Source organism: Sorex araneus, chromosome X (assembly GCF_027595985.1).
Source record: "Sorex araneus isolate mSorAra2 chromosome X, mSorAra2.pri, whole genome shotgun sequence".
Lineage (NCBI taxonomy): Eukaryota > Metazoa > Chordata > Mammalia > Eulipotyphla > Soricidae > Sorex > Sorex araneus.
The window spans coordinates 18,204,920-18,214,291 of NC_073313.1; positions in this window are offsets into that span (position 1 = coordinate 18,204,920).

Below are 9,372 nucleotides of genomic sequence, written 5' to 3' on the forward strand. Positions count from 1 at the left end.
TGATTAAACCAACTGTGCTACACCTATATCATGGAATTCTATTCAGTGATAAAGAGGAATGAACTGATGACACAGACAACAACTTAGATGGACCTGAAAGCAATTGTGCTAAGTGAAAATTCCCATCTCAAAAGACTATGTATTGTGATTTGGTGTACTTTAAATAACATTCATGGCAGAACAGAATGGTTTCTAGGAATTAGGGAGGTAAAAGAGTTTGCATGAGGAAGTCTGGTGAAGATAGAAATCCTATATCATAATTTTGATGGCAATGACATGAAGCTACATGTGATCAGTTTTATGAAGCTACATATATGCACAAACGATGGACCAGAGAGTATAGCAGATAAGGCTCTTGAATTGCATGCAGCCAACCTGGGTTAAATCCCTAACATCCCATATGGTCCCTCAAGCACCACCAGGAGTAATCCTGGAGCACAAACACAGGAATAAGCCTTGAGCACAGTCAGATGTGGCCCCAAAACAAACAGCCTCTCAAAAAATGTACACAAATGAGTACAAGTGAAACTGGCAAATTTTTAGTAAGCTCTGCTTTTGACTTTGTACTATAAACAATAGAACAGCTTTGAGGGAGGTGAGTGCAAGATGCGCTGGTCCTTTGTATATATGTCTTTGTAATATCCCACAAACCTATAATGATTTCCAAATTCTAAAATTTTTAAGTTCTCTATGGCTTAAAAATGATATTATCAGCAACATTTTATTCCATGTTAAGCTTACTATTATGCAGAAGATTCACAGAGCAGATTTTGACTCTATATTTTATACTTAGATAATGAGATCTTAATGAGCAGTTGCCCAAAGTCACCCAGTTGCCAGAAAGTTAACTTTACCTTTGTATTCTCTCTCATTTCCTCCCACCCTCTCTCTCCATCCCATATAACAGGATTCTTCATGTAAGGAATTCAACATTATCAGAAGGATATGAATGATTAGAGGTACCAACTTTAAAGGTGGATCTGTAAAAATATATTTAAAGGGATATATACAAGCAGTCTATAGAGTTTGCCAAAAAGGTGGAGGAGAGGGAATGGAAATTAAGAGGATCTGAGAACATTGGTGGAGGGATGCTGGCACTCTCGTGGTGGGTGTGGTATAGGAACACTACTATTAACAGTATTGTAAATCACAGTGCCTAAATAAGAGGTGAAAATCTCAAAGTTAACAAACAAAAATCTGCTTAGTAGGAGAAGATATTCACAATTAGCATCCAATAAAAGCTTATTATATAAAATATAAAAGTGATTCTTATAACCCAATAAAAATCTGGTTATAAAGAGAATCAATGAGTTATATCATATGCATACCAATACAAAATGAAACATCAAGAAATTCAAAAAAATGAGGGAGTAGAGTTGTTTTAGTTTTTATTTTTGCTTTTTGGGTCACATTCGGTGATTCACAGGGGTCACTCCTGGCTCTGCACTCAGGAATTACCCCGGATGGTGCTCAGGGGACCATATGGGATGCTGGGACTTGAACCCGGGTTGGCCGTATGCAAGGCAAACGTCCTACCCGATGTAGTATCGCTCCAGCCCCAAGGGAGTAGAGAATTTTTTACCAAAGAGATTGAAGCTGTTAAAAGATTCTAAACACTTTTCTGCCGCCACGCGAGATCGACCCCGGAGGCGACTGAACCACTTTGGACACGAGCGGCGCCCCCAAAATGCCTCCAAACTGTGTGCTCGGAGCTACTGGCCTAGGCGCCGCCAGCGGGGTATGATCTTTTCTCTCTCAACTCTTTCTTTTTGAAAGCAGCGAGGCAACAGCCAGTTTTTAAACTATGCGGGAAGCCTGGGAAAGCCAATGGGGCAGGACTTCCGGATCCGCCCTGTGTCCGTATTTAAGCACAGAGCCATGTGGGTACGCTCTTTTCTGCCGCCGCGCGAGATCGACCCCGGAGGCGACTGAACCACTTTGGACATGAGCAGCGCCCTCAAAATGCCTCCAAACTGTGTGCTCGGATCTACTGGCCCAGGCGCCACCAGTGAGTGATGCAATTACCAAAAGAATTTTCCCTGGACTTCATATAGAAATCCAAATCACAGCCGCGCGACCTAATATCTCTTGATTGTCAGCAACGTGTAAATGTTACTTTTTAGCAGAGCTTACCGTGGGGGGAAACTCCAAACAATAGTACTGAGTTTTTTGTTGAAGGGTAAAAGATTGTAGCGATAGAATTTTAGGCAGAATTTTCCCTGGACTTTATATAAAAACCCAAAACTGCGCGGCCGCTGCCGCGGCCGCGCAACCTAATGTCATCTAATCATCAGCAATATGAAATGGTTCCTTTGTAACGGGTTGGACTTTGGGGGGAATCACAATAGGGTTAAAGTTTGTAGTGACGTGTAATTTCTGGCTGTACTTTCCCTGGACTTTATACAGAAATTCAAAGACGCGAGGCCGCTGCCATGGCAGCGCGACCTAATGTCATTTAATCATCACCAATATGAAATGGTTCCTTTTTAACGGGTCGGACTTTGGTGGGAAATCCTAACAAGAATAGTAAGTCTTTTGCTGAAATATTGAAGGCTACCAAAGTGGTAGCCATCTCTATAGACTGAACTAAGCCATATCCCCACGCCGGCTGAGAAGAAATATCCTTTCTCGGGAAGAAACGCGGCGTGGCGTTAACCATAGTGTGATGTCCATTAAGCTGACACGGACCTGGTGGCGTGGGAATGGGATACAAGGGAATAAATTATTATGTACTTGGAACAGCGGGACGCTGGTGGAATCTCGAGCTGGGGCCGATACCAGCGTATTACTTTTGGTTCCAGAAACTGCTTGTAGACATTCTACCAGACTATCAACTAAGCCAGAGCCCCACGCCGGCTGATGACAGAAAATAACCATCTTTTTCATTTTTTTTTCCTCTTTGTCAAGCAGCGTGGTGATTACTAAACAGGCGTGAACTCGGTGGCGCGGGACGAGGGGGGGAAAAATAGAAAAGTTATGTAACAAACAACGGGACTTAATATCTCTACATTCTCAGCAATGGAGAGCTATCAAATGCTCCCTTGACAGTAGGACTGTCTTTTCTTTTTTGGGGGGAAACCCTAGCAACAATAGTGAGTTATGTGTTGAAACATGGAATGTAACCAAGATAAAGCGTAAACGAAGTGAAACTTATCACTTACAAGGGCGGGGACTGGGGGGGGGGGCGGGAGGGGGCGGGAGGTATAATGGGGTGGTTGGTGATGGAATATGGGCACTGGTGAAGGGAAGGGTGTTTGGGTATTGTATAACTGACATAATCCTGAGAACTATGTAACCCTCCACATGGTGATTCAATAAAATTTAAAATAAAAAAAAGAAAAAGAAAAAGTTTCACTGAAATAACATCTGAGATGGCAAACCGTTTTTGAAAGGTTAATCATTTCAAATGACTGAAAATAAAAATATTGTGTATTATGAAAAAAAAAGATTCTAAACATAGATGTTAGATATTTTTTTAAAATACCAACAAATAAAACTGTAACATCTATGGAAAGCATAATAAACAGGTTCAATCTCACAAAGAAAATAATAAAAAAAAACAGAATATCAAATTCCAGTACTGAAATAAGAAAAGTAATAGTTAAGAAAAATGAAGAAAGCGTTTGAGAACCATCAGACTCCATTAGAAGACAAGATTGGGACAATGCGTATAACAAAAGGTAAATGAAAGTAAAGGGAACAGTGTCTATAACAACATAATAACTGAGAATTTTGCAAGCTTAAGGAAAATTTAGCAAAAAAAAATTGCAAGAAATTAATGAACACCCAAATCCCTAAAGACAAAGGACATATACAAGAACACATAGTTATTGAATTATCAAAATTCAACATTGGAGAAAAGTATTAAAGGTTATTAAGGGAGAACACTCAAACACAAAGGGATCCCGATCAGGCTCTTAAGCAGAAACCCTATATAGGCTAGGAGAAAATGGAATAACTTATTCAAAATTCTGAGGGGTAAAAAATTCCAGCCACAAATACGCTACCCTGCAAAATCATCATTTAATTATTATGAAGAAATATGTTTTCCAAGATAAATAAAAGCAAATTATTTATTACTACTAGGCCTACACTGCAAGAAACATTTCAAGGACTCTTTCTCACAGGGGAATAAAATCACTTGTCATCCTGTTGATCTTCGATTTGCAAAAGCAGGCGCCAGTAATGTCTCCATTTGTCCCTGTCACGTGCTAATGTAGCCCAATGATATCTGTTCACTACAGGAACAGGAAGAGCCTCAAACCATTCATTCAGGGTTTTGAAAAAGTCTGACTATCTCGTTGGTGAGCGGCCACGTGGTCTTCTGACATCCCGTGGAATCCAGTCAGTAACAGCTCTAGTCCAGCAGTCATCTCTGAATCACATTACGTATCTGGCCCATCTGATTTTTGATGCCTTGGCAAACGAGACAGCGTCCCTGATTCTTGACCATCGACGGAGGTCAGAACTCCAGATTCCTTATCTCACTTGAGTAAAACATGATACTCCTAGCATAGCTCTTTTGATTCCTTTTTGGGATACCCGAATAGCGTTCTCATCCTGTTTGCATAGGGCCCAGGTCTCTGAGGCATATGCTAGTGCAGGAAGAACAATGGAGTCGAAAAGATGTGCCTGGAGCCGGAGATACTTCATCCTCTTAACCATTTCTTTGAGGTTCTTGAAGGCCTTCCACGCTGCTCTCTTCCTCCTGTGCAGTTCTGGTGCCAAGTCATTCCTCATGTTGAGTTCTCGACCCAGGTACACATAGCTGCTTCATTCGGAGATGTTCATTCCATTGATAGCAAATGGAGCTTCAGGGACCAGTTCGTTTTTCATGAACATCGTCTTGTTGAAATTCAGCTGCAATCCGACCTTTCCACACTCGGGTTGAAGTCGGCCAGTATTTGTGCCACTTGGCTAATGTTTGGTGTTATGAGAATGATGTCATCAGCAAAGTGGAGGTGGTGTAATTGCCAACCGTCTATCTTCACTCCCATTCCTTCCCATTCCAGTCATCGCATGATGTTCTCAAGGGCGGCACTGAAGAGTTTTGGTGAAATGGTATCACCCTGCCGCACCCCTCTCTTTACATCAGTGATCACTTCCTTGTAGAATGGTGAGATCCTGGTGGTGAATCCAAAACACAGCTCGAGGAGGATTTTGATATACTGAGTTTGAACGCCCTGTTTGACAGCCTCAGTCTCAACAGAATCGAAGGGCTTCTTTAAGTCGATGAACGTTAGACAGAGCGGCATCTTGAACTTTCGTGAAACTTCAATGAGTTTGGTCACTGTGTGGATATGGTCTATCATGCTGAATCCCCTTCAGAACCTGGCTTGCTCGCAGAGTTGTCCTTCATCTAGTGTTCTGCCTATTCTATTCAGGATGACTCAAGTGAACAACTTGTAGACGACAGACAGCAGGCAGATTGGGCAATAGTTGCCGATGTCATGGATGTCTCTCTTCTTGTACAACAGAATGGTTCTGTTGGTTTTCCATTGGGACAGAACCTTGCATTTGGACAGGTAGCGTGTGAAGAGCTGAGCCAGTGTACTGATGAGTACTGGTGGCAGATTCTTCAGATGTCCACTGTCATTACTGTCACTGTCATCCCGTTGCTCATCGATTTGTTCAAGCGGGCACCAGTAACGTCTCTCATTGAGAGACTTATTGTTACTGTTCTTGGCATATCCAATACACACGGGTAGCTTGCCAGGCTCTGCTGTGAGGGCTCAATACTCTCAGTAGCTTGCCAGGCTCTCCGAGAGTGGCGGAAGAATGGAACTCGGGTAGGCTGCATGAAAGGCGAACGCCCAACTGCTGTGCTATTGCTTTCACGCGGCCAACCAGAGTTTGATTCCTCAGCCCCTCTCAGAGAGCCTGGAAAGCTACCAAGAGTATGGAGCCCACGCGGCAGAGCCTGGCAAGCTACTCGTGTGTATTGGATATGCCAAGAACAGTAACAATAAGTCTCTCAATGAGAGACATTACTGGTGCCCGCTCTAACAGATGTTCAAAGGAAAATAAAAAGCAAATAAAAGAAATCTTCAGGTCTAGAGCAATAGCACAGCTGGTAAGGCGTTTGCCTTGCTCACAGCCGACTCGGTTCGATTCCCAGCATCCTATATGGTCCCTTGAGCACCACCAGTGGTAATTCCTGAGTACAGAGCCAGGAGTAACTGCATGTGACCCAAAAAGAAAAAATAAATCTTCAATATGGTGATAAATACAAAATCAGAAGCAGAAATATTCTTGTTTGCAAGAATGAAATAAGACAACAAAACTCAAAAAGAAGGAAGAAGAGAGAGATTGTTTAGTCTAAAGATGAGGTGATACAAGCAAACAAAAAAGACAATTTTAGATATAGAAAAACAGACATAATTTTTGTAGTAATCACAAAGTTAAAATCTGGAGCAGAGACACTTAGAAAAGTGAAAAAAATTGAATCATAAAGGAGAAGCCATTCAAAACAAAGTATAGATAGAAATTTATGGGAAAAGAAATATGAAAAATACAAAATAACCAGAAAACAAAAGATATAATGGCAGTAATATTGCAGCAAGTATTCATCTGATCTGGGTTTTTGTTAATAGCATGTAAGATTATCATACTGACCACTGAAGTGCTGACCACTGGAGTCTTGGGTGTTACAATTCTTTAACGTTGCTATAGGTTAGCAGCAACAGGGTAGTAGGGAAGCAGGGTCAGAAGCTGGGGAGAAAGGGGATGCTTCTAACTTACTGGGATTATATAGATATACACGACATATCCCCATGCCTTCGTTTTTTGGCTATCTGATTGGTTATGCCCTATAGATCATATAATTGGAACAAATCTGGTTTTGTATACAAATGAGGGGTGGCATGACTATGGAACATTAGCTTGCACAACCCTTAATTGGGCATGAAACATCTCGCCTGCCTCTATGCAAATGAGAATCTGTGGGATAACCAATAGGGTTATTATTCAATTTAGTATCTATAATATGATTTATCAGAGGTCTGACCCCTTCCTCCTCTTTCCAGTGTCTTCCGCTCACTTCTTCCATAACAATAACCAAGGTCCATAGAGCAAATCATCCTAAATATGAATGGTCTGACCATATCACCCAAAAGACAGAGTGCCTATATAAATGAAAAGGCAGTATTCATCTGTATTAGGCATGCAAAAACTTATAACATATCTAAAGATATACATGAGTTTAGAGAAAGGGTGAATAAGATATTCATTTATTAATTTAGGACTTCCCAAACAGTGCTCAGGGGATCTGTGTATCACTCCCAGCAATACTCAACCAGGCCTCGTAGTTCAAAATTAATGCACAAGGATCTTGCTATACAGATACCAAAGCCGTTCCAGCCAGTGGCCTCTGGGGTGGCATTTGGAGATATACAGATGTATCCGAATCTGCACTCAACAGAGCTGGGCATGGGGAAGGAGCATATGTTGTCAGGGCTCAAAGTTGGGTCCTGCTTTGAGGATATAGTACAGCTATCACTGTATCACTGTCATCCCGTTGCTCATTGATTTGCTCGAGCAGACATCAGTAACATCTCCATTATGAGACTTGTTGTTACTGTTCTTGGCATATCAAATACACCATGGGTAGCTTGCCAGGCTCTGCTGTGGGGGCTGGATACTCTCGGTAGGTTGTGATGCTCTCCGAGAGGGACGGAGGAATTAACCCAGGTCGGCTGCATGCAATGCAAACAACCTACCCACTGTGCTATCACTCCAGTATCACTATACTGGATAAAAAGTTTTCTCAAAAAAATACTATTCAAATAAACTCATGCCACTGACAACAATGTAAATGGAATATAAGTTGCTTATGCTCAGTGAAAGAATTGAGGAAGTGAAAGACAAGTACTGTATGTTTTCACTCATGTGTGGGATATAAGTAAAATAAAAAGAGCTGACCAAACATAGCAAAACTAACTTTGTTATTGTTTTTGGGTCATACCCAACAGTGCTCAGGGCTTACTCCTGGCTCTGTGCTCAGGGGCCAATGCTGGCAGGCTCAAGGGACCATCTGGGGTGCTAGGGATCAAACCCAGATAAGTTGCATGCAAGGCAAGTACCCTACAAGCTGTAATGCCCCCAAAACTAATTCTTAGTTTTAAGAATTAACTAATTCTTAGACAAAGTGTTAGTAGTCACCAGAGTGACAGCAGAAGGGGGTGGGCTGAATGGGTGAAGGGATATCAAGTGGTACAAAGTTCCAATTATAAAAATTAATAATGCAAAGAGCATGTAATCTACAGCAGGGGAATATAAGCACAAGGATGGGTGCCGCAAATTTGAAAATCACTAAGATGATGAATAGACTTACTGTGATGATCATTTTGCAATCTCCATAAATGTTGAATCATTGTGTTGTATATCTGATGTGAACATTGACTCTGTCAATTATATTTCCACCTAAGGAATCATTTTTAATACAGTAAGCATTTAACTCTCTGGATTTAAGAGCTTTCTGTTTAAGCGTCTAAGGAGCCTTCTCTCTTCAGCCCTGAGCCCCAATAGATCTAGTTTAGTGTCCTTCCTAGGCTTGAAATATGGTAGCACCCAGATATAGAGCAAGGTTTTCCACAAAGAAAACTTGGAGAAGCCCTGGGAGCACGGTTTTCTATTGCATCTGTCGCCTAGGTTGCATTGTCTGCTCAGCTGAGCCAGGGACAAACAAGCAAATGCTTTCAGAACGCTCATCAGCAAAGCCACAAGAATGCAGCAGCCGCAGGCCTACAGGAGCCAGCTTCATGCCGCCCCATCGCAGCCTGTTCGCTCCCTTCTGCTCCACTGCACCTAACCATGGGATCTGCCTCGCTGCCCTTGAACTCTCCAGGCTGATGCTAGGAGACTAGACCATTCCCACTACTCCACATGCACAATGGCAAAGGTTAGTCACCACCCACAGATACTCCTCAGAAATGACAAGAGCCGTTTCTCTGTATTAAAGATGGGGGAGAGGTGGGAGCAGAGAGAATGATTAATGGCCCCTTCACAGTTGATGGAGAGCAAGTGCAATCTGCCTTGTGGGTGATGATATTTTCTCACACCATGACATTCCCACATGGTAGCAACGTGGGGGACGGAAGCAACAGCCTTGTTCGGTGGGAAGAAGGGGGTCTGTGTTCTTCAGTGGCTTTGGAAGAGAGTACGCATTTTGGGAAGTGTTGCCATGGGGGGAGCGGGGGTTGGCAATGGGCTCATGTGGTGTTTGGCAAAGTTGGCATCTCTGGAAAGTGCAAAGGTGGTCTATTTAAGAGGTGGCTTGTTTCCTTTCATGTGCCCGGTAAGCGTTTGATTCCAAAGGCAATTCCTAAAGCAAAACACAGCAGGTAAGATGAGCTGAAATCCTTCATCAGGCTT